This window comes from Hyperolius riggenbachi, chromosome 7, assembly GCF_040937935.1.
Source record: "Hyperolius riggenbachi isolate aHypRig1 chromosome 7, aHypRig1.pri, whole genome shotgun sequence".
In the NCBI taxonomy this organism is placed as follows: Eukaryota; Metazoa; Chordata; class Amphibia; order Anura; family Hyperoliidae; genus Hyperolius; species Hyperolius riggenbachi.
This window is the reverse complement of record NC_090652.1, coordinates 46,959,828-46,985,137: the sequence shown is the minus strand read 5'-3', so window position 1 is coordinate 46,985,137 and position 25,310 is coordinate 46,959,828. Positions and strand designations below refer to the sequence as shown.

General features: G+C 46.0%; 1 protein-coding gene across 1 annotated transcript in view; it reads left to right on the top strand.

Moving 5' to 3' along the window:
• Nucleotides 1-208: 208 nt before the first annotated feature.
• The window catches only part of LOC137526001 (uncharacterized), a 110,652-nt gene continuing 85,550 nt past the window's right edge, over nucleotides 209-25,310 (top strand). The window contains exon 1 of the mRNA XM_068247211.1: nucleotides 209-293. The gene's annotated coding sequence lies outside the window, so the exon portion shown is untranslated. The remainder of the gene's footprint in view (nucleotides 294-25,310) is intronic.

The following is a 25,310-nucleotide window of genomic DNA, read 5'->3' as shown; positions in this document are numbered from 1 at the left end:
AGTAGCCTTACTCTAAACTTGTAAGCATGTCTGTACTGCAAGTTCACGGAGCCAGCAGTAGAGAGGTTAATCCCCTGCAGGCTTGTAGAGTGTTTACTGGTCACAGTCTTTGCCAGTAATCCTTGCGTTACTTTCACTTTCAGTTAGCAAGGGAAATTCCAAAAAAGAAACAAAGAATGTGGTTTTCCATAAAACATAATGGAAGGAAGGGAGGTGGATCCCATATAAGTAGATCAACACTGTGAGCAAACCAAACAGAGGTCATACCTTTGTGGAAGTGTACAGTGTTTACGGTAAGTCAGCCTTGTGTACTTTATGCACATGAAACAGTTAATTGCTATTTTACACTGCCATGTAGAAATTTTGATCACCGACATTTGAGTAAGGCCGCGAGGGGGGTGCAGCAGACAGGAGAAGGGACCCTCATGATAAGGCTTGCTGAGGGTCTGAGGAACAGTAGGGATTCATGTACAGGTGAAACTTGAGAAATTAGAATATTATGGTTAAAGCATAACTCACAACTGTCCCTTTTTTGAGGAGTCCCTCTTTGGGAATCCAGTCCCTCTTTCTTCCACATTTGTCCCTCTTTCAGGACTGAGGTACAGATTTATATAAATATATATGTTTTTCTCTTGAAAAAATGTATTTTATTGACTCCGTTAAATTGATATATTTCTTATTTTCAAATGTTAATATGAAGAAAAATGAACCAGGATAGAAAGGGCCAGTGTGGTTTGAATTATAAAACAACATAATTTTCTTATGAAATCTTTATGGTATGCGTGACTGCGGTGTGTCGGGGGTGGCATGTAGCATGGACGTGGCTTAAGTGTCCGTTTCTTATCTCAAAATGTTGGGAGGTATGTAAAAGTCAATTTATTTCAGTAATTCTTAACTTAAAGGAGTCATCAGGCAAACAAAAGGGCATCCGATTGGTGCTGCTGCTCTCTAAGGCTGCTCCAGACATTACATCTCATTTCTGCTACTTTAAACCTCTTAATGGAAAGACTGGACCAAAATTTCAGTGGATTCTAATGTAGCACTTCTCCAGCAACACCTATAACCTTTCAGAACACCTGGATTACTTGGGATGGCAAAGATTTAAGCTGGATTGGATCTTCCTTGGTATCACACACGGCTGAACACTGCACACCTTCCTTGGAATTGACCTGAGACCTTAAAGACTTTCTGCCTCTTTGTGCCCGCTGTCTCCCATCCTGTGAGTAACTTTCATCGATTATCTACAGCATCTATGCTCAATAGACTATATTTTTCTACATACATTATACATTATATCTTCAAATTCCTAAACAAAGAACTGTGTTTTCAAATCCATGCTGTCCATCCATACATCTCTGTGTAAGGACAATTCAGTCTATACAGGCCCTTTGATCTCTGCAGGATACCAGCCACAGCTGAGAAAGTTCACACCTTGACTCTAAATAGGGCCTTTCTCAGCAGGAGCCCTGAGCTGTCTCTTGTCCATCCTAATGTGTAAACATCAATATTCAGCAGAGAGACTTCTAGCTGTATACCAACCAAGAAATATCTATCCAATTGACAAATCCACAATAATTCTACTGAAGTCTGTTGGAATCTTCAGAAAGACAAAGAGAGGCTCGAGAGGACGTGGGAAAAGATGTTCTTCACCGCAGAACCAAAATAACTCTGTGACAAAATCTACAGAGTACACCCAGCCAACAACCCTAATAGCTCCAGCACAATCCAGCAGAGATGACAGCCACACATCTGGAGACTGTTCTGTCCTGGAGTGATCAATCTCAGACCCTAGCCCCCAGGGTAGCCCCATCAAGGCTGTCCTCTGTAACGTCAGATCGATAAACAACAAAACCGCAATCATACATGATCTAATAGAGTCTTCTGATCTGGCCTGCCTGACTGAAACCTGGCTTTCTGAACCAGTTGGCCCCACCCTGGAGGCCGCCGTGCCAACAAACTATACCGTGATGTACTGCAACAGGAAAGAACGCAGGGGAGGAGGGGTGGCACTTTGCTTTAGATCAGCTTTGAAAATCAGACCACTTACTGTAGGTCCTACCAACTCGTTTGAATGCTTGGGGGTGCAACTTTCAGCTGAGAAAAACATTAACATATTGCTGATCTACCGCCCACCAGAAAAACACTCAGACTTCCTTAAGGAACTTGTAGACCTCCTATGCAACCTAACACTGAAACACCCCAGATGGATTGTTCTTGGAGATTTCAATACATGGGTGGATGACTCCTCTTCAAAACTTGGAATAGAGCTACCTCGTGCCTTACATGAACTGGGCTTCCTCCAATCAATCAGCTCTGCTACTCACAGGAAATGTCACACTCTGGACCTTATATTCCATACTGGGCTGTCAATAGCCAATGTGGAAATTATCCTGTTGCCTGGTCAGACCATCACACTATCCACTTCTCCCTCTCAATACCAGCTGTCAAACACCAGGTCAAGAATCAAATAAAATATCGCCGCTTAAAAGGGCTAACACCTCAACATATCCGAGATAACCTTAGCTTTGATGAATTGACTGACTCCAGCTTGGACCCTGATACTCTGGTGTTTAAATACAACAAATGTGTGTCCTCCACCTTTGAGACCATTGCTCCTCTGCGCACCAAATATCTTACTCCACACCATCATGCACAGTGGTTTGATAACGCTATAAAAGAGCTGAAAAGACAAGGCCGAAAACTTGAGAGACTGTGGCGCAAATCTCAGTCCCCAGAAGACAAACATGCCTTAATCCTCCACTTGAAGAGCTACCAAAAGGTAATCACGGGAAAAAAATCATCCTTTCTATCACAAGAGATTGCAAACGCAGTTAACAAACCAGCCCAACTGTTCCGCACAGTGGAAAAACTCTGCAACCCGGCATGTCAAAAACTAAACATCGAGTCTTCAAAGGACCTCTGTGACCAATTTGCCCATTTCTTCACAGACAAAGTCTCCGCTATAAGGTCCGCCATCCAACTTACAGCATCTGAGCCTAATATAGCGCCGAAGACCATTAGCAGAGACAATGTAACACTTGGTCAAACTTCAAAGAAATTGATGAAGAAGTCATATCAAGCATCCTCCTTCACGTCCGCCTAACTACCTGTGACCTGGATCCTGGCCCAACACAGTTCATGTTGAACTGCCCCGACCTGTTTGTACCGGTATTCCTAAAAATTGTTAACTGTTCCTTAAAATCAGGGATATTTCCTGCTTTACTGAAGGAAGCAATCATCAGGCCTCTCCTCAAAAAACCCTCCCTGGACCCAGATGCAATGACCAGCTACAGACCTGTCTCTAACCTCCCCTTTCTGGGCAAGCTAATTGAAAAAGCTGTTTACCTCCAGCTAGAAGCCAAAATCCTACAAAACAACAGTTATGACCCATTCCAGTCTGGCTTCAGAAAACACCACAGCACTGAAACTGCCCTCATCCAAATATGCAACCACCTGCTCATGGCAAGAGACAGAGGAGAGTGCTCGATCCTCATACTGCTAGACCTTTCTGCAGCCTTTGATACAGTTGACCATGACATCTTGATAAACAGGCTACAGGAATACTGCGGCATTGATGGCATAGTTCTTCAGTGGTTCCAATCCTTCTTGAGAGGCAGAACCCACAAAGTGTCTATGGGGCCCTTCCTGTCCACCCCTGTATCACTTAAGTATGGGGTGCCCCAGGGCTCAATCCTCTCTCCCCTGCTTTCCACGATTTACATGTTACCGCTGGGAAAACTAATCCAAAAACATGGCCTGACATACCACTGCTATGCAGACGACACCCAACTATATCTTTCCTTCAAGCCTGGTGTGACAGACCCAACTCTAACTATAAACGCCTGCTTACGTGAACTACAGCAATGGATGAATGACAACTGGCTGAAACTAAATGCAGACAAAACTGAAGTCCTTCTGATTGGAGGGCAGAGCATGATAACAAAACAACTTAACTTGCAGTCTTCACCACTGGGAATAGGAGGCACGGATCTGCGCAGCTCTGATCATGTGCGTAGCCTGGGAGTCCTAATTGATGGGGATTTAAACTTCAGAACTCAAATCTCTGCTGTGGTGAAATCATCCTATTTTCACCTGAAGAACATTGCAAAAATCAAGCACCTCATACCCCCAGAAGATCTGCCAACCTTAGTCCACGCCTTCATCACATCCCGACTGGACTACTGCAATGCTCTCTACACTGGCCTTCCAAAAAAGGTCTTGTACCGACTACAGCTGATACAGAATACTGCTGCCAGACTGCTAACCAACCGACCCCGTCACTGCCACATAACGCCAGTCTTGCACTCCCTTCACTGGCTACCTATAGAATGGAGGGTCCTATTCAAGATCGGCCTACTGACATTTAAATCCCTGAATAATTTAGGCCCTGGATACATGAAAGGTATGTTGCAGCTGCGTAGCAATCTCTGCATTCTCAGATCAACAGGTTCTAATAATCTAGTCATACCCAGAGTCCACTTGGAAACTTTTGGTCCCAGAGCCTTCTGTCATGCTGCCCCTACGTTTTGGAACTCCTTACCTCAACAGATCAGGACAGCTCCATCCCTGGACGTGTTTAAATCCAGACTGAAAACCCACCTGTTCAGTTTGGCATTTGCAGAAATATAACTTTTGTTGTGTGAATACTTCATCCTACTAATTACTGAATCTGAGAGAGCCTAAGCGCTTTGAGTCCTATGGGAGAAAAGCGCTATAGAAATGTTATTGTATTATTGTATTGTATTGTATCCGATTAACTTACCTAGGGCTTTCTCCAGCCCCTTGCAGCGGTCTCTCCAACGCCAACAGCTCCGTTCGCAGCCGCCGGCCCGGGGTCCCCGCACGGTGCAGAGGATGACCTCGGGGTCGTCCTCTACTGCGCCTGCATGAATCGCCACTTTCAATCAAGCCCACATTTACCTCGGCATACTGTGCAGGCGCAGTATTCTGCACCTGCGCAGTAAGCCGCGGACAATGTGGGCTTGATTGACAGTGGTGCTCGTGCAGGCGCAGTAGAGGACGCCTGGTGGACCAACGTGCAGGGACCCCGGGCCGACGGCTGCAAATGGAGCTATCGCTGTGGGACAGACAGCTGCAAGGGGCAGGAGAAAGCCCCAGGCAAGTAAATCGGTTTTTCTTTTGTTATTTTTTAATATAATTTTTATTTAAACACAAAGAAAGATCTGGTGCATCTTATAGCTTTTAATTTCCTTATGAGACACAGCATACAAAGCATAGGTTGACAAAAAACATAATTCAATATAGAACTTCAAATCGATTTTTGTGCATCATATACAGTACATCTCTATCTGGATCCATAGGGATTTCCTTTTGTTTGCCTGATGACTCCTTTAAAAGGTGAAACTAATGTATGAAATAGGAACTAGAGATGAGCCAAACAGTTCGCCGGCGAACGGTTCCAGGCGAACATCGGGTGGTTCGCCGGCGAAGGCGAACTTTCCCGGAAGTTCGATTCGCCCCATAATGCTCTATGAGGGTCAACTTTGACCCTCTGCATCACAGTCAGCAGGCGCATTGTAGCCAATCCGGCTATACTAAGCCCTGGAGCCCCACCCCCCTTATATAAGGCAGGCTCCGGCGGCCATTAGCCTCACTCGTGTGCCTGCTAGAGACAGAATAGGGACAGCTGCTGCAGACTTGTTCTCCTAGGGACAGATTAGTCAGGCTCTTGCCTTCTTAGCTTGCTTAGCTGAATCTTTTTGCTATAATAGCGCCCCAGAAAAGCTCTTTTCAGAGCTCATCCTGCTCGTGTGATCAATTTTTTTTCCTGTGTTTGAAACTGACACTTGTGTTTTTTAGACAGCATTGCTAATTCATACTGTGTGTCCCACTGCCAGCAGCAGCAGCAGCACATTCAGTGACTACCTGTGTGTGTGAGACACTTGTGTTTTTTAGACAGCATTGCTAATTCATACTGTGTGTCCCACTGCCAGCAGCAGCAGCAGCAGCACATTCAGTGACTACTACCTGTGTGTGTGAGACACTTGTGTTGCTTAGACAGCATTGCTAATTCATAATGTGTGTGTCCCACTGCCAGCAGCCCACCAGCATTCAGCAGCACATTCAGTGACACCTGTGTGTGTGACAGGGAGCTGCACATTGTACTACCTACCCAGTACTGCATTTACCTACTACTAGTACCTTTTGTGTTTAGTTAACCCACCTCATCACTGCATACACCTACGTTTGTGTTGAGTGAACCCACCTCGCTGCACATAACTACCTTTTGTGTTGAGTGAACTTGCGTCACTGCATATAACTACCTTTTAAGTTGAGTGAACTCACCTCACTGCATATCTACCTTTTCTGTAGAGTAAACTCACCTCACTGCATATAACTAAGTTTGTGTTGAGTGAACTCAGCTGACTGCATCTAACTACCTGTTGTGTTCAGTGAACTCACCTCACTGCATATATAACTACCTTTGGGTTGAGTGAACTCACCTCACTACACATAGCTACCTTTTGTGTTCAGTGAACTTACCTCACTGCATATATAACTACCTTTGGGTTGAGTGAACTCACCTCACTGCACATAGCTACCTGTTGTGTTCAGTGAACTCACCTCACTGCATATATAACTACCTTTGGGTTGAGTGAACTCACCTCACTGCATATCTACCTTTTCTGTTGAGTGAACTCACCTCACTGCATATAACTAAGTTTGTGTTGAGTGAACTCAGCTGACTGCATCTAATTACCTGTTGTGTTCAGTGAACTCACCTCACTGCATATATAACTACCTTTGGGTTGAGTGAACTCACCTCACTGCATATATAACTACCTTTGGGTTGAGTGAACTCACCTCACTGCACATAGCTACCTTTTGTGTTCAGTGAACTCACCTCACTGCATATATAACTACCTTTGGGTTGAGTGAACTCACCTCACTGCATATCTACCTTTTCTGGTGAGTGAACTCACCTCACTGCATATAACTACATTTGTGTTGAGTGAACTCAGCTGACTGCATCTAACTACCTGTTGTGTTCAGTGAACTCACCTCACTGCATATATAACTACCTTTGGGTTGAGTGAACTCACCTCACTGCACATAGCTACCTTTTGTGTTCAGTGAACTCACCTCACTGCATATATAACTACCTTTGGGTTGAGTGAACTCACCTCACTGCATATCTACCTTTTCTGTTGAGTGAACTCACCTTACTGCATATAACTACATTTGTGTTGAGTGAACTCAGCTGACTGCATCTAACTACCTGTTGTGTTCAGTGAACTCACCTCACTGCATATATAACTACCTTTGGGTTGAGTGAACTCACCTCACTGCACATAGCTACCTTTTGTGTTCAGTGAACTCACCTCACTGCATATATAACTACCTTTGGGTTGAGTGAACTCACCTCACTGCATATCTACCTTTTCTGTTGAGTGAACTCACCTCACTGCATATACCTAGCTTCCCCCCGAGATGGACAAAATGGACAAACCAGGTAGAGGAAGAGGTAGAGGAAGACCCAGAGGAAGGCCACCTGGCACTGGCAGGTCTGTGCGAGGTGGTGTTGCTGTGATTTCGTGCGGATCTGGACCAAAGTACAGTGCTCAGAAGAAGGCACGTGCCATCACTTCCCAAAATTGTGAGGACGTGCTTGGGTATTTAACGCAGAAGACCTCATCTCCCGCAGCCAGTGCTACCAGCGCTAGTACAAGCACCACATCCGCTGCATTTGACACTTCGCAGGAGTTATTTGGTGGTGGTGGTGGTGGTGGTGGGACAGTTCAGAGGGGGAGCCAGAGAGGAGTAGGAGGAGACGACTCCATGATAGAAGCAGAGGGAGCTCGTCCTCAGAAACAGCTGGGGGCAGTGTCCGGCGCCATGTATCGCCAGCTATGGCCAGCCAGCCAACATGCCCTTCAACGTCAGCTGCTGATGCCACCGTAGCGCCATCACCCCAGGGGGGCTCAGCGGTTTGGAAATGTTTTAACATGTGTGTCTCAGATCGGAGCAAAGCCATCTGTTGTCTCTGCCAGCAAAAATTGAGCCGTGGAAAGGCCAACTCTCATGTAGGGACAAGTGCCTTACGAAGGCACCTGGAGAGAAGGCACAAACAGCTATGGGAAGAACACCTGAGGAAAAGCAGCACCCCTCAAAAGACAAGCCGCCCTCTTTCTCCTCTTCCTCCTTCAGGTGCATCGTCTTCATCCACTTTCTCCCTTGAACCTTCACAGTCACCCTCCTTCACACCGCCTCTGCCCTTGAGCGGTTCCTGCTCCTCTGCCCACAGCAGTAGCCAGGTGTCCGTGAAGGAAGTCTTTGAGTGGAAGAAGCCAATTTCGGCCAGTCACCCTCTTGCCCGGCGTCTGACAGCTGGTGTGGCGGAACTATTAGCTCGCCAGCAATTACCATACAAGCTGGTGGAGTCAGAGGCTTTCCGTAAATTTGTGGCCATTGGGACACCGCAGTGGAAGATACCAGGCCGCACTTATTTTTCACGAAAGGCCATACCCAAACTGTACTGTGCAGTTCAGAGGCAAGTGGTGTCATCTATTGCGAAGAGCGTTGGGTCAAGGGTCCACCTGACCACGGATGCCTGGTCTGCCAAGCACGGGCAGGGCCGCTACATTACATACACAGCCCATTGGGTCAACCTGGTGACCGATGGCAGCAAGCAGGGAGTACGTGGCTGTTCAGCGGACCGACTTGTCACACCTCCACGGCTTGCAGGCAGGCCTCCTTCCACCTCCTCTCCTTCTCCTCCAGCTACATCCTCTTCGCTGTCAACCTCCTCCTCCTCAGCTGAGTGTCAGTTGAACTCTAGCGGTGCTGCCATCTCCTCTTCCTCTCCAGCTACACAGCCCCATCTCCCCAGAGCCTAAGCTGCATGCCAGGTACGACGGTGTCATGCAATTTTTTTTTCACTATTGAAAAAGTTTATTAAAGTTTTACAACATACATGTTATTGGCATAAACAGCTAACATGTGAACCATATTTAAATCAGGAAGCGTATAACAAAGAAAAAAGCAGATTACATGTCCTATAACAAGAGGGTAACCGGTCTCCCAGCGTCAGAGAGAGAAAGGAAGAGTTTAGAAGAGAATAGGTATTGAAGGGAAGAGAAGCAGAAAAGAGATAGTCAGGTGGGTTGTTCATGTTAAACCTGTAAAAGACGTTTATAATCTTCTGAGTATTGGAATTCAACCCATACAGACCATATGAGAAAATATTTTTCAGAGCGATCCTGAGAGAGAGGAATCAGTTCCTCCATTTTTGCCACAGAATCCATTCTCCGAATCCAGTTAGCAACTGTTGGTGGTGAATTAGACTTCCAGTGTGTCGCTATAAGTGCTCTTGCTGCATTGATCATGTGCATAACGAGCGAACCCTTATATGATTTCAATGGATCCTCGGTATCATGGAGGAGCAGAGAACTCGGGCAGAAATTCACTTTGGAGCATGAAATCTTTTCAATCCATGTGTGGAGAGCTTTCCAGTATGGAGTGATTAAAGGGCATGACCATTAGATATGGAGAAGTGAGCCTATGTCCGAGTTGCATCTCCAACAGGCTTCAGAGACAGCTGGAAATATTTTGTGTAAGACTACTGGGGTTCTGTACCAGCGAGCTATTATTTTAAAGCCTGATTCTTGTGTGTTTACATTTAATGATCCCTTATGATTGATTGTGAGGATTTTTTGCCATTGCTCCTCTTCTATGGTTATCCCCAAATCTCTCTCCCATTCTTCCTGATATTTGATTTTGTCTGGGACTGTCGTTAGAATGAGCATTTGGTATAACTGAGATACTAGATGTTTATGGGGACCACTACTCAAAATAAGGTTTTCAAAGGAGGAGAGGGGCTTATTTGCATTAAATTTATCCTTAACCGTAGAAAGGTAATGGCGAATTTGAAAGTATTGCCATCGTGTGAGTGGAGTTTCTGGGCATAATTGTGCCATATCTGTGAATGATTTTACTACCCCATGAGAAATGAAATCCACCACTCTTGGGCATCTATCTGGAATCCATTCTTTCAAAAAAGGTATATCTACGTATGGGGTAAAGGATGGGTTGTCTCTCAGGGGTGTTAGTTTGCCCGGAAAGGAGGCCAGGCCAAGATTAGGAAGCGAGCGTCGCATGGAACGTATTGTGGCCGTCATGATAGGGTTTTGCCAGGATTTTCTTTGGCTCTGAGTAGTGTCTGTCCAGCCCAGTGTGCTGGCAGCACAATTGGCTGTTTCTTGTTCAATTATCACCCATTGTTTGGGAGAGGTCACGTTTGCCCACTCAACCACCCTACATAATTGGGAGGCTAAGTGATATTTAGCCAAATCAGGGAGTCCGACTCCTCCCAAATCTTTGGGTATGGAGAGGGTAGTTCGCCTGATTCGGGGGGGTTTATGGCCCCATATGAAGCGGTTAATGTGAGTTTGACAGTTCTTCAAAAATCGTGCAGGAAGGTCTATGGGCAAACACTGACTGATGTACAAAATTCTAGGCAACAGGTTCATTTTAATCGAGGCCATTCTGCCGAACCATGTTAAGCTCTTCTGTTGTCCCCATTTCAGTAAGTCTGTCTTAAGAGTATTAACAATCTGTTCAAAGTTTGCCTTGAAAAGGTCATTTAGATTAGAAGTAATGTTTATCCCCAGATATTTTAAAGATGAGTTAGGCCAGGAAAAAGGGAAAGAAGTTTTGCAAAGTTGGATTGTCGCTTGGTCTAAGGATATGTTAAGTGCTTGAGACTTGTGGAAATTTATTTTTAGATTGGACAGGTCACCGAATTCCTCAAATTTACGCATGAGGTTGGGAATTGATGTAATGGGATCTTGCAGGTAAAAAAGCAGGTCATCTGCGAATGCCGCTACTACCTGATAGGCAGAACCTGTCCAGATTCCTCTAATATTTTTGTCTGATCGTACTGCGTTCAAGAATGGTTCCAGGGTCAAAATATATATCAAAGGGGAAAGTAGACACCCCTGCCTAGTTCCATTTGTGATTTGAAAAGGATTGGATAGCACTCCGTTGGCCTTCACCCTAGCAGAGGGATTGGTATACAAGAGACCAATCCATTGTCTCATGGAGGCCCCAAGGCCAAGATGTGACAGGGTGGCATGTATATAATCCCATGCCACCCTGTCAAATGCCTTTTTGGCATCAGTGGATAAAATGAAAGACCGAAGAGCGTGCTTTTTAGCATACGACATCACGCCTATTGTTCTCATGACATTGTCCTTAGCCTCCCTCCCAGGCACAAACCCCGTTTGGTCGATATGCACATATCGTTCTATGTGGGGGAGAAGCCGGTTTGCTATTATTTTGGCTAGTATTTTAGCATCCAAGTTTAATAGGGAGATTGGCCTATGATTGGCGCAAAATTGTGAGTCTTTTCCTGGTTTTGGAATCACCGATATATATGCTTCTAGGAACTGAGAGGATGGGACCATGCCATGAGAAATTTTATTAAAAGCCGCTATGAAGGGGGGTGCTAGCAATGAGCTGAAGGTTTTATAGTATTGGGCCGTTAGGCCATCAGGCCCGGGAGCCTTACCTGTTTTGAGGGCTTTAACTGCCATGATAAATTCGTCTGTTGTAATTGGTGCCTCCAGATCCTCTCTATCAGTTTGGGTTAGATCTAGGGGTTTGGAGTGTTCTGCAAGAAATTGTGATATTTTGCTGTTTCTCCTGTTTTGGGATTGAGGATCAGATGCCTGGGGATTCAAATTGTATAGAGAATTGTAGTATTGTTTGAACTCTTCTACAATATCTTCAGATTTGGCTACCTTTCCCTGTTGTTTGTTTATGACTGAGGCAATGTGGGAGTGGTATGATTGTTTACGTAATGCCTTTGCTAAGTATTTCCCACTTTTATTGCCCATCTCGTAAAATATGCGCTTTCCTGCCATGATCTTTCTTTTGGCCTCGGTGTTTAATAGGTTGTGTAGTTTAATTCTAGTAGAGGTTAATTCTGCTAGAGATTGTTTAGCTAAAGATTGTTTGTGCTGTTGCTCTAGCCGCAGGATAGTAGCTGACAGTGTTTTAATACCTTCCTCCCTTTCTCTTTTCAGTTTTGCTCCCCACCTTATGAAATGCCCCCTGAGTACCGGTTTATGTGCTTCCCAAACAGTCAATTTAGCAGTATCAGCTTGGTTGTTTCTAACAAAGTAATCATTGATCACTTCAGAAGTTTCAGAAATTCTTGATTTGTCAGATAAAATATGTGGATTAAGCCTCCAGCACCAAGTCTTTGTGATTTTGTCAGGCAGTTGCAAGGTTATAGAGATTGGTGCATGGTCTGAAATGGATTGGATGCCAATTGCAGAATCTATGACAGCAGACAAGTCTCTTTGGGATACTAATAGATAGTCTATCCTTGTGTATTTGTTGTGAATGGGAGAGAAATGGGTAAAATCTTTTTCTTTGGGGTGTGAAACCCGCCAGGGGTCCATAAGTGTCAGTTTTTGCAGTTGGGATTTAATAATTCTTAACGCCCTATATGATAAAGCGGAAGAACCATTGGAGCAATCTAATAATGGGTTAAGCGGCACATTGAAGTCACCTCCACATATTAATATACCTTCAGTAAAACCCGAAAGTTTTGATAAGGGGGATATGAAAAAGGAAGGCTGTGACTTATTTGGAGCGTATAGGGACGCCAAGGTAATTTTGTGTTCCCCAATTTTGCCTTTCACAAAGAGACTCCTCCCCTCCGGATCTTGATCAATTTCCTCTACTTCAAAGGGAATTTCCCTGTGTATGAAAATTGAAACGCCTTTGGTTTTAGTCGTGGCTGAGGTAGCATGGAAGGCTAAGGGAAATCTAGAGTCAAATTTTGATGGGATATGCTGTTTCCTGAGGTGAGTCTCCTGGAGAAAGGCAAACTGAGTTTTCTCTTGTCTCAGATAGTCGAATATCATAGTTCTCTTTTCTGGTGTGTTCATACCATTGACATTCAGAGACACAACCTTCCATGTTTTGGTGGAGGTGTGCGTATTCATCCTGGTGTCAATATTTGATGCACTTGACATTTCTGCACTTAATGGGGTCGTTATCAGATTGGAGCAAGGCCCCAGCAGTATATTAACCGAAAGGAGACAGGAAAGGAGGATGAATGGAGTCAAAAGAGAAGAATAGAGAGAAAAGAGAGTCTGACGCCGGTCAGACCGGTTTGAAGAGTAGTCTAGTGTAATCCTATATATGAAACCACGTGGATACGACAGGGTGGGTCGCATCCACTAACTCTGTGTGGTCAAAAAGTTCAGTGATGGATACCTCACTGAGTGGGGGTAGTAGAAGATGCACACAGAAGATGTAAGCACAAAGCTGATGTGTGTTTAAACCACTAAATTTAGAGAGGATATCCCATCCTTGTCACCACCTTCTTAGTGCATATTTCACTACCACCGTCCCAAAATAACCTTTACATTACGAGCAAATATGAGAAGACAATTAGGCACATGTAATAACGTTTCCCACCCAGAACATCACCCAACCCCCAACCGGAGGGGGAAGATATGGCCGATCTGTATCTGAGCCCCCATCTTCCCGATCCCCAACAATCACTTGGAACATTACTAGCATTCTAATTTCTTCCAGGGGTTCCCATATAGCTTTTAAAGTCATCAAGACTGGGGGCGTGGCCAAGATGGCGTGCTGAGCGGACGTCTTTCTTCTGAGCTCCGCTACCCAGCTCTCCTAATCTATAGCCATCGGCCTGCTTGCTACGCAGTAACACACCTAAACTACTCCGGAGGTATTGTAGACTCACCCCGATTCACCCTGGAGAACTGGTGGGATCCCCCCGCGACATCAGCTGAGGAAAAGGACGAGGCCTCATCAGACCGCTTATACCCCCCGGGCCCGATTCGGCCTCCAAAAACCTCCCAGCGTTACAACCCTTACGGGGAGATGGGAGGCAAAGGAAAGAAAGATAAACCGGAGAATGTCTCCCCGACTGACAACCAGCAGTCAACTACCTCTGGTTCCAGAGCTGCATCCACCAACAAGCCGGAGAACGCAGAAGATATGGCGGTAGACCACGTGGAGGCCATCTTCCCCTCACCAAGCTCGGCTGAGCTAATGGAGGCGATCAAATCTTGCCAAACGATCCTTACTACAAAGATGGACCACATAGAAGCCAAGTTTGGCCTCCTGCGTCAAGATCTAGCAGACATAAGAGACCGCACAAGGGACCTAGAACGACGCACATCGGATGCAGAGGACTCCATTAGGAGACACGATGCTGAAATGCCCAACGTCAATAAAAGAGTCTCCCAGCTTGAAGCCCGTGCAAACGACGCTGAAAATAGAAATAGGCGCAATAATCTGCGTCTGCTGGGGCTACCAGAGGGAGAGGAAACGCAAGACGTTCCAGCCTATATAGAGGACCTCCTTAAGGAGCTACTACCAGAAGCCAAGTTTTCCTCGCAGTTCGTTGTGGAGAGAGCGCATAGGATTCCAGCCAAGAAAAACCTCCCTGGGGCATACCCAAGGCCGCTAATATTCCGTATGTTAAATTACAGAGATCGTGATGAAATCCTTGCTGCAGCTCGGAAAGTGACAGATCTCAAGCTGGGAAATGCGCGCCTGATGCTGTTCCCAGATTATACGACGGAGACGCAGAAACTCAGGAAAAACTTTCAAGATGTAAAGACAAAGCTGAGGGAACGTCAGATAAAGTATGCTATGCTGTTCCCTGCAAAGTTGCGAATCCAAGACGGGGAATTCACCATCTTTTTTGAAACCCCAGCGGAGGTCACCACGTGGTTAAAGACTTTGCCTGCACTACAACCAGATAAGTAACATTATCCACTCGTTGGCTAACCTGACCCACTAATGTAGTCACCTCTGTTGTGGCAATACACGGTTATAATTGTTTCCCCCAAGCTAGGCAATACTACGCTATTTGGGAGTCTACATCTATAATGGCGCCCTTCTTATGCGCCCCCCCCCCCCATTAGCTCTGGCGGGAACACAGTACCTCTGAAGGCCCCACAGCTTACCCTGTATAACGCCGTATCCTGAACACTGACTGTTGCGCCTGAGATACATGGGGAAGAATTTTTGTTTCTCATGAACTATAACATTATAACAGCAACTTCTGAATAACTATTGCTTATGCAGACCACGTATGCTCCTTTACTGCTTTCTGTACTGTTTAGCGCCTAAAGGCAGACTAACGAACACTGAAAGGAAAGTGCTGCGTGGTATCTCTGCACTATCCGCCTACATCATTGAGAATGGGCGCCAATGTACCTTGTACACACACGGAGCCACCATAGCAGCGAACACGGAGATGACAGCCTGCGCGCTCAGCTAAGCAACCGGTTCTCTTGCTCTCCTTTATAGATCTTTGCTTTATTACGGTTAACTGTTATTCTCACTGTTTGGTTATGTGATCCCAGATGCGCAGCATTATGCGACACATGTATATGTGCATATCACTGGTCACGAGTTAGCTATGTTGAATGGTATAACTACTTGCTATCCCACTCCTACCCCCCCCCCTAACCCCCCCCCTTCCCCCCCCCCTCTTGCCCCTTGTATTTACTTAACCAGGTCAAAGCGTTTAACCATGCAATAGTTGGTCATAAACCTCGCACCCTTTGGATGGCCAAATGTACGTCAGGGGTGCCTTTTACTCTCCCCCCCCCCCTTTTTCTGTGCTTGGTATACACAGGTTACTGTGCATCGGGTTGGGGCGCTATATGTAGCGGAATGTGACTCCTACACATATGCACGCATGGAAGGGAAGCTGCTGAAAAAACAGTAATTGTAAAAGGTATTAGCACTGAAGGATAATACCCCAGCTTGAATTGTGCCTATGACGTGTAGGTGCTACATGCCTTGACTTAGATATGGTAACGCAGCTCTCCTTCCCCGGTGTGTTGTTGCATCTCGCTGAATATATGTCTCTGCCTCATTGTCAAGACCCTGCTGTGTTAAAGCCATACGCTTAGACAAGAGACCTGAATGGAGACATTTATGTATGTATATACTGTGTATATGAATTAATATTATGTGTACTGTGTACAATCTCAATGATGATCTCAACTGTCCTGTGCAGTAAAATACCAGCCTCATGCCCTGTGTGGGATGACCTGTGCACCCAATTCGTGCTAGACCGATGTCTCCCCTTACTGCAGTTTTGGAGACCCCCCCCCCCCATTCCCTGCGCTCCTGACTACATTATGCTAAGGCATCCACAAGGGACTGATATCGAGGGACCTTAATTGGGGTACGGGACTAGCTGAGCCTAAAACAGACCTTTATGGTGCAACACTATGTGCTCAAAATAACTTTCCAGCTCTATACTGAAATGCCCCCCCCCCTCGCCTATGGTACAATAGACTAAAAGTTTAAACGCTGCTTAATGCACTCTGTTATATACATGGGGTTGGTTACACACGGCTGCATAGTTGGGACCACCCATATACCTTTTCCTCCCCGGTTTTTGGTAACATTGCATACCCACCCCCTCAACTTATATGCTGTATGGTTACCTGTGCCACGGATACCAAATATTTATACCCGTTTCCGTGCGGGAGCAGCCCACTTCTGATGGACGACTGCACGGAGATCGGCCTGGTAAATACAACTATATATAATGTGTGCACAGTTGACCGCACCAGATACCAAATACTGGCATACAACTGATATATGGTATGTCTGAAACCTATACACATGACATATGTCAACACCGCACACCTTTGGTAAAGACCTCACTCCCCCCCCCCTCTCCCCTCCTACTCCTCCCTTTCCCCCCCCCCCCCCCCCACGCACCAAATATACAAGTAAGGAGCACAAGCCGTACCCCCAGAAAGACAACTGGGTGAAGTTGGGTAGCGGGCCTCTACCTTGGCCACTACCGCCCCCACCTCTTAAGAGGTTTTTCCGTTTAGGTTTAATTTGGACAGTTCCAGTCCTATTTTGGGACTGAAGGTTATCTGAAATACAGTTTAGTTAAGGGATCTTAGGCATCTGGATGTTTGTGGTTTCTCTCCAGGATGTAGGGTGGGGGTTTGTTGGGATGTACTGTTGTAAGGTAACTGTTTTATGCTATGTCTCTCTTTTCCTTTTTTTCCTCTCTGGGCCTGCCTGCCCCCTGCCTGGGCTCCCTCCCCTCCCCCCGCTCCCCTCGGATGGAAAGGTCGCGAGCAACTACCTATTCTATACTCAATTATTACTATATGCTACTTAAATGTCTGCAGTCAAACTACTATCTTGGAGTGTTAGAGGTCTAGGCTCCAAAATAAAAAGAACATTGGTTACTAACTTCCTAAAGCAACACTCACCCCATATATGCTTCCTGCAGGAAACGCATCTCACAGGAGGGAAAATTTTAGCACTTAAAAAGCCGTGGGTAGCACACGCATATCATGCCACATACTCATCCTATTCCAGAGGAGTCTCAATTCTTATTAGCAAGACCCTACCTTTCCAACTACACGAAATTAAAATAGACCCTGGGGGCAGGTATGTAATTCTAAATGCTACAATAGAACAAGAGCAATTTACACTGGTGAACGTCTACCTACCTCCTCCGGCAGATATCTCTATCCTTGACAAAATAATTACTATCACTGCACAAATGCCATCTAAAAAACTAATCCTTTGTGGGGACTTTAATCTTATTCATGATCCACTTATAGATAGACTCAAACCCTCTAGCAAGGACACGTTAATATTTAGACACTGGCTAGATGCATACAAGCTGACAGATGTTTGGAGGTGGAAACACCCTAATACTATGGCTTATTCTTGCCACTCGGCTTCCTACGGCACTCTATCGCGAATCGATTTGGCCCTTGCCTCAGATGACATGCTCTCTAGAATTAAAGCATCCTCTTTTTTGCCTAGAGGCATCTCAGACCACGCGCCTTTGGAAGTAATATTTCAGAGGAGTATGAAACAGGGAGATAAAGTATGGAGATTATCTCCTCATTGGATAGTTGACCCTACAATAGACGACATCATTAAAAGACAAATCAGACACTACTGGGAAGAAAATAAGGGATCCACTACGCCTCAATTTATATGGGACGCTAATAAGGCCGTTTTAAGAGCGCAGTATGCAGGGGCCATAAAAACCGCTAGAGATCAGGTGTATGCCTCACTGCAATGGAGGGAAAAAATTGCTACCGACTTGGAAGCAGAGTTTATTACCACTAAGACTACTACAACGTATAACAAATGGCAAACAGCATTACAAACTCTAGAACTCTATAGAATAGATACCACTAAAAAGAGTATGCTGGACCTAAGACAAAAGATATTTGAGCACGGTGACCGAGCTGGGAAAATGCTAGCCTGGCTCTCCAAGGACTTTAGGAGTATGACCATCATACCACACATATCATCTGACTCTTGTAACCATATTACTGACCCAGTAGAAATTAATAAAACTTTCTTCCAATTCTACTCTGACCTATACTCTAGCCGTCTTCAAAAACCGGTAGAGGCCTTAGACAACTATCTAGAAGCAATAGAATTACCCACACTGTCCATGGAAGACACAGAGGCACTTGAGGCTCCAATCGCCCTTGATGAGGTGATTAATGCCATAGCCAGTATGCAGACTGGCAAAACCCCAGGCCTGGACGGTTTCCCCGTAGAATATTACAAACAGTACTCCAAACTAATAGCTCCTAAACTAAAAAATACACTCCAACGCTCATTTGAAACAAACTCCCTACCACCCTCTATGACAGAAGCTCTAATAATAGTGATTCCCAAACCAGGGAAAGATCCCAGTAAATGCTCCTCATACAGGCCAATCTCCCTCCTGAACACGGACGCAAAGATACTAGCCAAAATTTTAGCCACTAGACTAAATTCTTATATTCTCAAACTGATACACCACGACCAGTCAGGCTTTATGCCTGGTAAAGGCACTGATATAAACATTCGTAGGCTGCTGACCAATATTGTCGCCTCTCACTCCAATCCGGGCCAGAGAGTAATAGCGTCACTAGACGCTGAAAAAGCTTTCGATTCAGTTGAATGGGAATATCTGTGGGCGGTACTACGTAGATTCGGGTTTGGTACTAACTTCATTAAATGGATCCAATTACTTTACGATTCCCCCAAAGCTAAAATCAAAACAGGGAACACAATTTCACAGTTTTTCTGTTTACGAAGGGGTACTAGACAGGGCTGCCCTTTGTCACCAGGTCTATTTGCACTGGCCATGGAGCCCATTGCAGCTAAAACCAGACAAAGCACCCTGGTGAGGGGACTATCGATTGGCAACCTGCATGAAAAAATATCTCTTTATGCAGATGACGTACTTCTTTACCTAAATGACCCCCATTCTTCTTTAGATGCAGCACTCCACCTGTTTGAAAAATTTGGAGATATGTCCGGCATTAAAATTAACTGGGATAAATCAATCCTGTTCCCTATAGACGCCGCACCTAACCCACCACGTAAACTAAACTCTCCGCTATCAGTAGTAAACCAATTTAAATACCTGGGAATTCAAGTAACCAGTGACCTCACCACATATCAGAACCTTAACATAGACCCGGTCATTCACCAACTTGAGTCCAGATGCGCAGTTTGGAATAAAGTCCCACTTACACTGATAGGAAGGATTAACCTCCTTAAAATGATTTTCCTACCTAAATTTACGTACCTCTTCCGCCAATGTCCTGTCTGGCTCCCTTCTGCCCTCTTCAAGAAAATTGACAAAATTATTCTAACTTTTATTTGGGCAGGAAAGCAGCCTAGAATAGCATTGGATGTACTGCAGCTCCCTAAATCTAGAGGTGGATTGGCTCTTCCACACCTCCAGAAATACTACTGGGCCTCTCTGCTTGTCACTATTAGATGGTGGTTCTCGCAAGAAGTCACAAACCCAGCGGTGAGTGCAGAGGCGGCAATATTGGGCTCCTACGAACATCTTACTAATCTACCCTATAGAGGCCCCAAAGCCAATTCCCAAACTACGCTACTGATGACAACTACATGGAAGGCTTGGAAAGTAGCTAGAACCCCCTTTATAGCTCCAGACACAATCTCTCCTTACACGCCTCTTTGGGGTAACCCCTCTCTTCAGCACTTTACTACCATTCCTGACCCCATTATATGGGCAAGATATGGTATAAAAAACATATCTCACATACAACATGAGAAATCTATCCATACCTTTAATACACTTAAGACCCAATGTGATCTTCCAAATAAATACTTATTCCGATATCTGCAACTTCACCATGCGTATAGATCACAATTTGGCTCCCAACCACCTGATCTGCAAATAGATAAGATTGAAAAACTCCTATTGACTAAAAATCTTCCAAAGACCCTTTCTGCTATCTACGCAGAATTATCAGATGCTAATAACTCTAGATTGGTAAAATGCTACCGGAAATGGAAGGCAGACATCCCCTCTCTTAGTGATAAGGAATGGGATATAATCTTAGAGGAACTCCCCTCAACAGTGATATCCGCAAGCGACCAACTTATACAAATAAAATTTCTACATAGAATATACCTTACCCCTGCACAACTACACAGGATGAACCCTACCCATTCTGATAGCTGCTGGAGATGTGTGGTACACAGAGGAGATTTTGTCCACATTTTCTGGTCGTGCCCGACAATTATCCCTTTCTGGGAAAATATACTCTCAATCATTAATGCTCTATTAGAAACAGCGATCCCTAGAGACATGGGTTTATTACTCCTGGGCAGAATAGAGGCGGTCAATATTTCAAGACATAAGCAAACGCTGCTTAAAATATTATGCTTTCAAGCAAGGAAAGAAATATTAAAGTTCTGGAAAAAAGCCTCCATTCCAACGGTTGGCACCTGGGCCAAATCAATTAACAGTGCTCTACCACTATATAGAACTACCTATCTAAATAGAAAATGTCCCAAAAAATTTAACAAAATATGGGGTATCTGGGAGGATAGGGTCTTAGATCCTACTAACGACAAATTTATCCCTATCATTGACTAAATAATTCCTGGGTGGGTTGGGGGTGGGGTGGGTGGCGGGCGGGGGATGGGCGGGCAACTTTTTCCTTCTTTCCTTTTCTTCTTTCTTCCTCTCTCACCTCTTACGGGCCAAGCATCAGTAGATGCTCCTCAATTGAGGCCCGCCTTTGACTTCTCTCTCAGTGCGAGCTGCTTCTCCCGCTCGCTGTTATTTATGCTTGTTATGCGTACCTGGGACTATATGGTCATACTTACCACGGACTGAACACCATGCTATATTATAGCCCAGCAAAATCTACTGCTATACATAATATGTTGCTGTAATTACTACTGTGGAGGAGGTATGCTTGTACTGACTATTACTCCTTTCTAAGTGTGTAAACTTTGACAAAATCAATAAAAATTACCTGTTAAAAAAAAAAAGTCATCAAGACTGATTAAAAGCACGTAAAGAACCACAACCTTCATGCATGGATTGTGTTCGTATGAGTCTCAGTTCCAAACATTGGGAGTAAGATTTTGCATTCAGCTATCATAAATATTGCTAACTTAAACCATGAAGCGGGAGGTAGTGGAAGATAACAAGGGGAGGGTAGGGGGACTTTGTAATTTCTCTCATGTTGTATATATGGCCATCGTACACTCACGATCATTCACCATCAGAGGCCTCAGAGTTGTATTCCGATGCCGTGGGGTCCCTCTGGGAATCTGGGCTCTTGTGTGGGGATCTAACGCGAGTATTTCCTGTGTCAGTCAGCTCTCGTGGGTTCTTTTCCCGGGGTCCGTTAGATTTAAAAGGTTGCCCAAAAGGTGGATCGTCCCAGTCCGGAATGTCCATTGGTGGCAAATCCAGGTCTTGGCAAAAATCCTTTACTCCTGCCGCGTCTCGTAGAAAAAACATTTTCCCTCCATGCAGTACAGAGAGTGCGAATGGAAATCGCCACCGGTAGCTGCCTTTGTTCCTTAAAGCTTGTAACAGGGGTTTTAAGGCCCTGCGTTTGGCAAGCGTAATTATAGATAGATCCTGGTATAGGTGAACTGGGTGATCATTGAATAAAATGGCATCTTGTGATCTCGCAGCACGCATGATGTCTTCTTTCAATTGGAAGGAAGCAAGGCAGCAAATTATATCAAATTATATCACGTGGTTGACTGGATTCAGCTGCTCGGGGCCTTAGTGCTCTGTGCGCCCGTACAAAGTCTATTGGAGATTCTTTAGGTTTGTGTAGGAGATTATTAAAAACTGCAGAAAGGGCCTCTGGGATCTGCTCATGAGTAACAGATTCAGGCATACCTTTTAGGCGAATATTGCATCTCCTTCCCCGATTGTCCAAATCTTCCAAGTGGCTGGCGTGGTCTAGCAGCTTTAATGCCTGTTTCTCTGACACCTGTTGGAGTTTGGAGATCTGTGTGGTCTTTTCCGCGTCCGCCTCCTCCAATGATTTCAGCCTCGTGTTAAAAGCTGCCATGTCATTACGGACCTCCGCAATTGCTGAGTGGAACGTTTCTTTTATATCTTCCGCCATGGCGCGGATGTCAGCCAGTGTTGAGGGCTTATCTGCCTGCGGAGAGGAAGCCTGGGAGCCCCGGTCTGAAGGGGAACGAGGTGGCGGAATCTCCTTCGTCGGCGCCATCTTAGGTGTCTGGGTGTTGCTGCGCAGAGCTCGGAACAGCTCCGGGACAGTCTTTCCTGTCGGCGCTTGCTGTGACTTGGGGTGCACCGGTGTATCCTGGGCTTTGCGGGCGCTTCTCATAGCCGGTATGGGACGGCGATAGGGCTTTTGTGAGCAGCTTCTGGTGGATCAGGCACGGGAGCTCTGATCTAAGCGGCCATCTTCATCGGCGTCAAGCCGTGTTATGCAATTTTAGACATGTCTTGCCTCAAAGCGGAGAGTCACACTGGAGCAGCTCTCCTGGCTGCTCTTAACAAACAGGTGGAGCAATGGCTGACCCCGCACCAGCTGGAGATCGGCAACGTGGTGTGTGACAACGGCAGAAATCTCCTTTCCGCTTTGAATTTGGGAAAGCGGACACATGTACCCTGCATGGCACATGTGCTGAATCTGGTCGTGCAAAGATTTGTCTCAAAGTACCCAGGCTTAGAGGACATCCTGAAGCAGACCAGGAAGTGGTGTGGGCATTTCAGGCGGTCTTATACGGCCATGGCACGCTTTGCGGATATTCAGCGGAAAAACAACTTGCCGGTGAGACGCTTAATATGCGATAGCCCGACTCGCTGGAATTCCACCCTGCTCATGTTCTCTCGCCTGCTAGACCAGGAGAAAGCCGTCACCCAGTACCTGTACAACTACAGTAGAAGGACACAATCTGGGAAGATGGGGATGTTGTGGCCCAACAGCTGGACACTGATGCAAAATGCATGCAGGACCATGCGGCCATTTGAGGAGGTGACCAACCTGGTGAGTCGCGCTGAAGGCACCATCAGCGACTTGATCCCCTACGCTTACTTCCTGGAGCGTGCCGTGCGTAGAGTGGTGGATGAAGCTGTGGAGGAGCGGGAACAGGAACAGCTATGGCAGGAGCAGTCATGGGACCAATTTTCAGCCGAACCACAGGTTTCCTCAACACCTGCGGCACCACAGAGGGGGGAGGAGGTGGAAGAAGAGGAGTCGTGTGGGGAAGGAGAGGAGTCAGACTCGGATGATTATGAGGAAGGTGTTTCTGTGGAGGAGGAAGAGGCGGCAGCGGCAGAAGAACAACCGCAGCAGCCGTCACAGGGGGCTTCTGCTGCTCCACGTTCCCGTGGTATTGTTCGTGGCTGGGGGGAGGAAGAGGAGTTGTGTGACATCACTGTGGAAGAGCAAGAGGAGATGGAGAGTACATCTGGATCCGACTTTGTGCAGATGGCCTCTTTCATGTTGTCCAGCCTGTTGAGGGACCCCCGTATCAAAAAACTCAAGGCGAATGACCTGTACTGGGTGGCCACGCTACTAGACCCTCGGTACAGGCACAAAGTGGCAGACCTGTTAGCAACTCAACACAAGGCGGAAAGGATGCAGCACTTGCAGAACAAGCTGTCAATGATGCTTTACAATGCATTTAAAGGTGATGTGACAGTACAACGCAATAAAGGTACCACTGGCAGTATTCCTCATCCTCCTCACCAGTCCTCGCAGGCAAGGACAGGACGCTCCAGCGATCTCAGGGTGATGTCGGACATGCGGACATTCTTTAGTCCAACGCCTCGCAGTAGCCCTTCGGGATCCACCCTCCACCAACGCCTGGACCGGCAGGTAGCCGACTACCTGGCCTTAAGTGTGGATGTACACACTGCGACTGCGAGCAGCGACGATGAACCCTTGCTCTACTGGTTGCGCATGCTTGACCTGTGGCCAGAGCTGTCCCAATTTGCCATACAACTTCTCTCTTGCCCTGCCGCAAGCGTCCTTCGTCCCTCCCACTGTCGAAGAAGTCTTTCCTCCATGGAAGGGGACCTAACACTAACTCCCACTTAACAGCTTTGCTTTTGGTGTATATGCAGAGCCTCTGTTTGGGTTCAAGGTGCGTTTGTAGTTTCTGGGGGGGCTCAGCGCATCTCTGAGCAGAGGCCATTCGGAGGCGGCCTGGTGATGCGCTGATCCCACTTTTTTGCGCAATTTTCAATTTTACTTGGTAGCGCGCCCAGGCTATGCATATGCATAGGTAGGATTTAGTTAGTGTTAGGTCCCCTTCCATGGAGGTAAGACTTCTTCGACAGTGGGAGGGACGAGTACTTAACAAGTTTCATGCAAGCTGTTACAGGAAACCAACATCCTCCAAGTGGTAGACAGGTCATGTGTATGCTCAGTGTGTATTTTATCCCATAAGTGGGGCTTGCACTCTTTTGCAGGTAGGCACTCATCTGTTTTTAAGTAGCGCTGTTCATTTCTTTGCCCAGTACTCTAATTACACTACCTGATTGATGTATACACATGCAAGATGTTTGAAAGCACGTTAGGCCTGCAATTTAGCATTCAATGTGATTTCTGCCCTTAAAACGCTGTTTTGCTTCACATCCAGATTTTTCCCTGGGACTTTTGGCGTGTATCCCACTCCGCCATGCCCCCCTCCAGGTGTTAGACCCCTTGAAACATCTTTTCCATCACTTTTGGGGCCAGCATAATTTTTTCTATTTTTCAAAGTTCGCCTCCCCATTGAAGTCTATTGCGGTTCGCGAACTTTTCCGCGAACCGAACCTTCCGCGGAAGTTCGCGAACCTAAAATCGGAGGTTTGGCCCATCACTAATAGGAACTATTTGCAGGTGTTTTGGATGAATTAGCTGATTAGAGTCTGACACAATGGGTATCATTCACAGGGCCGGGCCGAGGCAGAGGCGAGAGAGGCTCCAGCCTCAGGGCGCAGTGTAGGAGGGGGCACACAAATCACT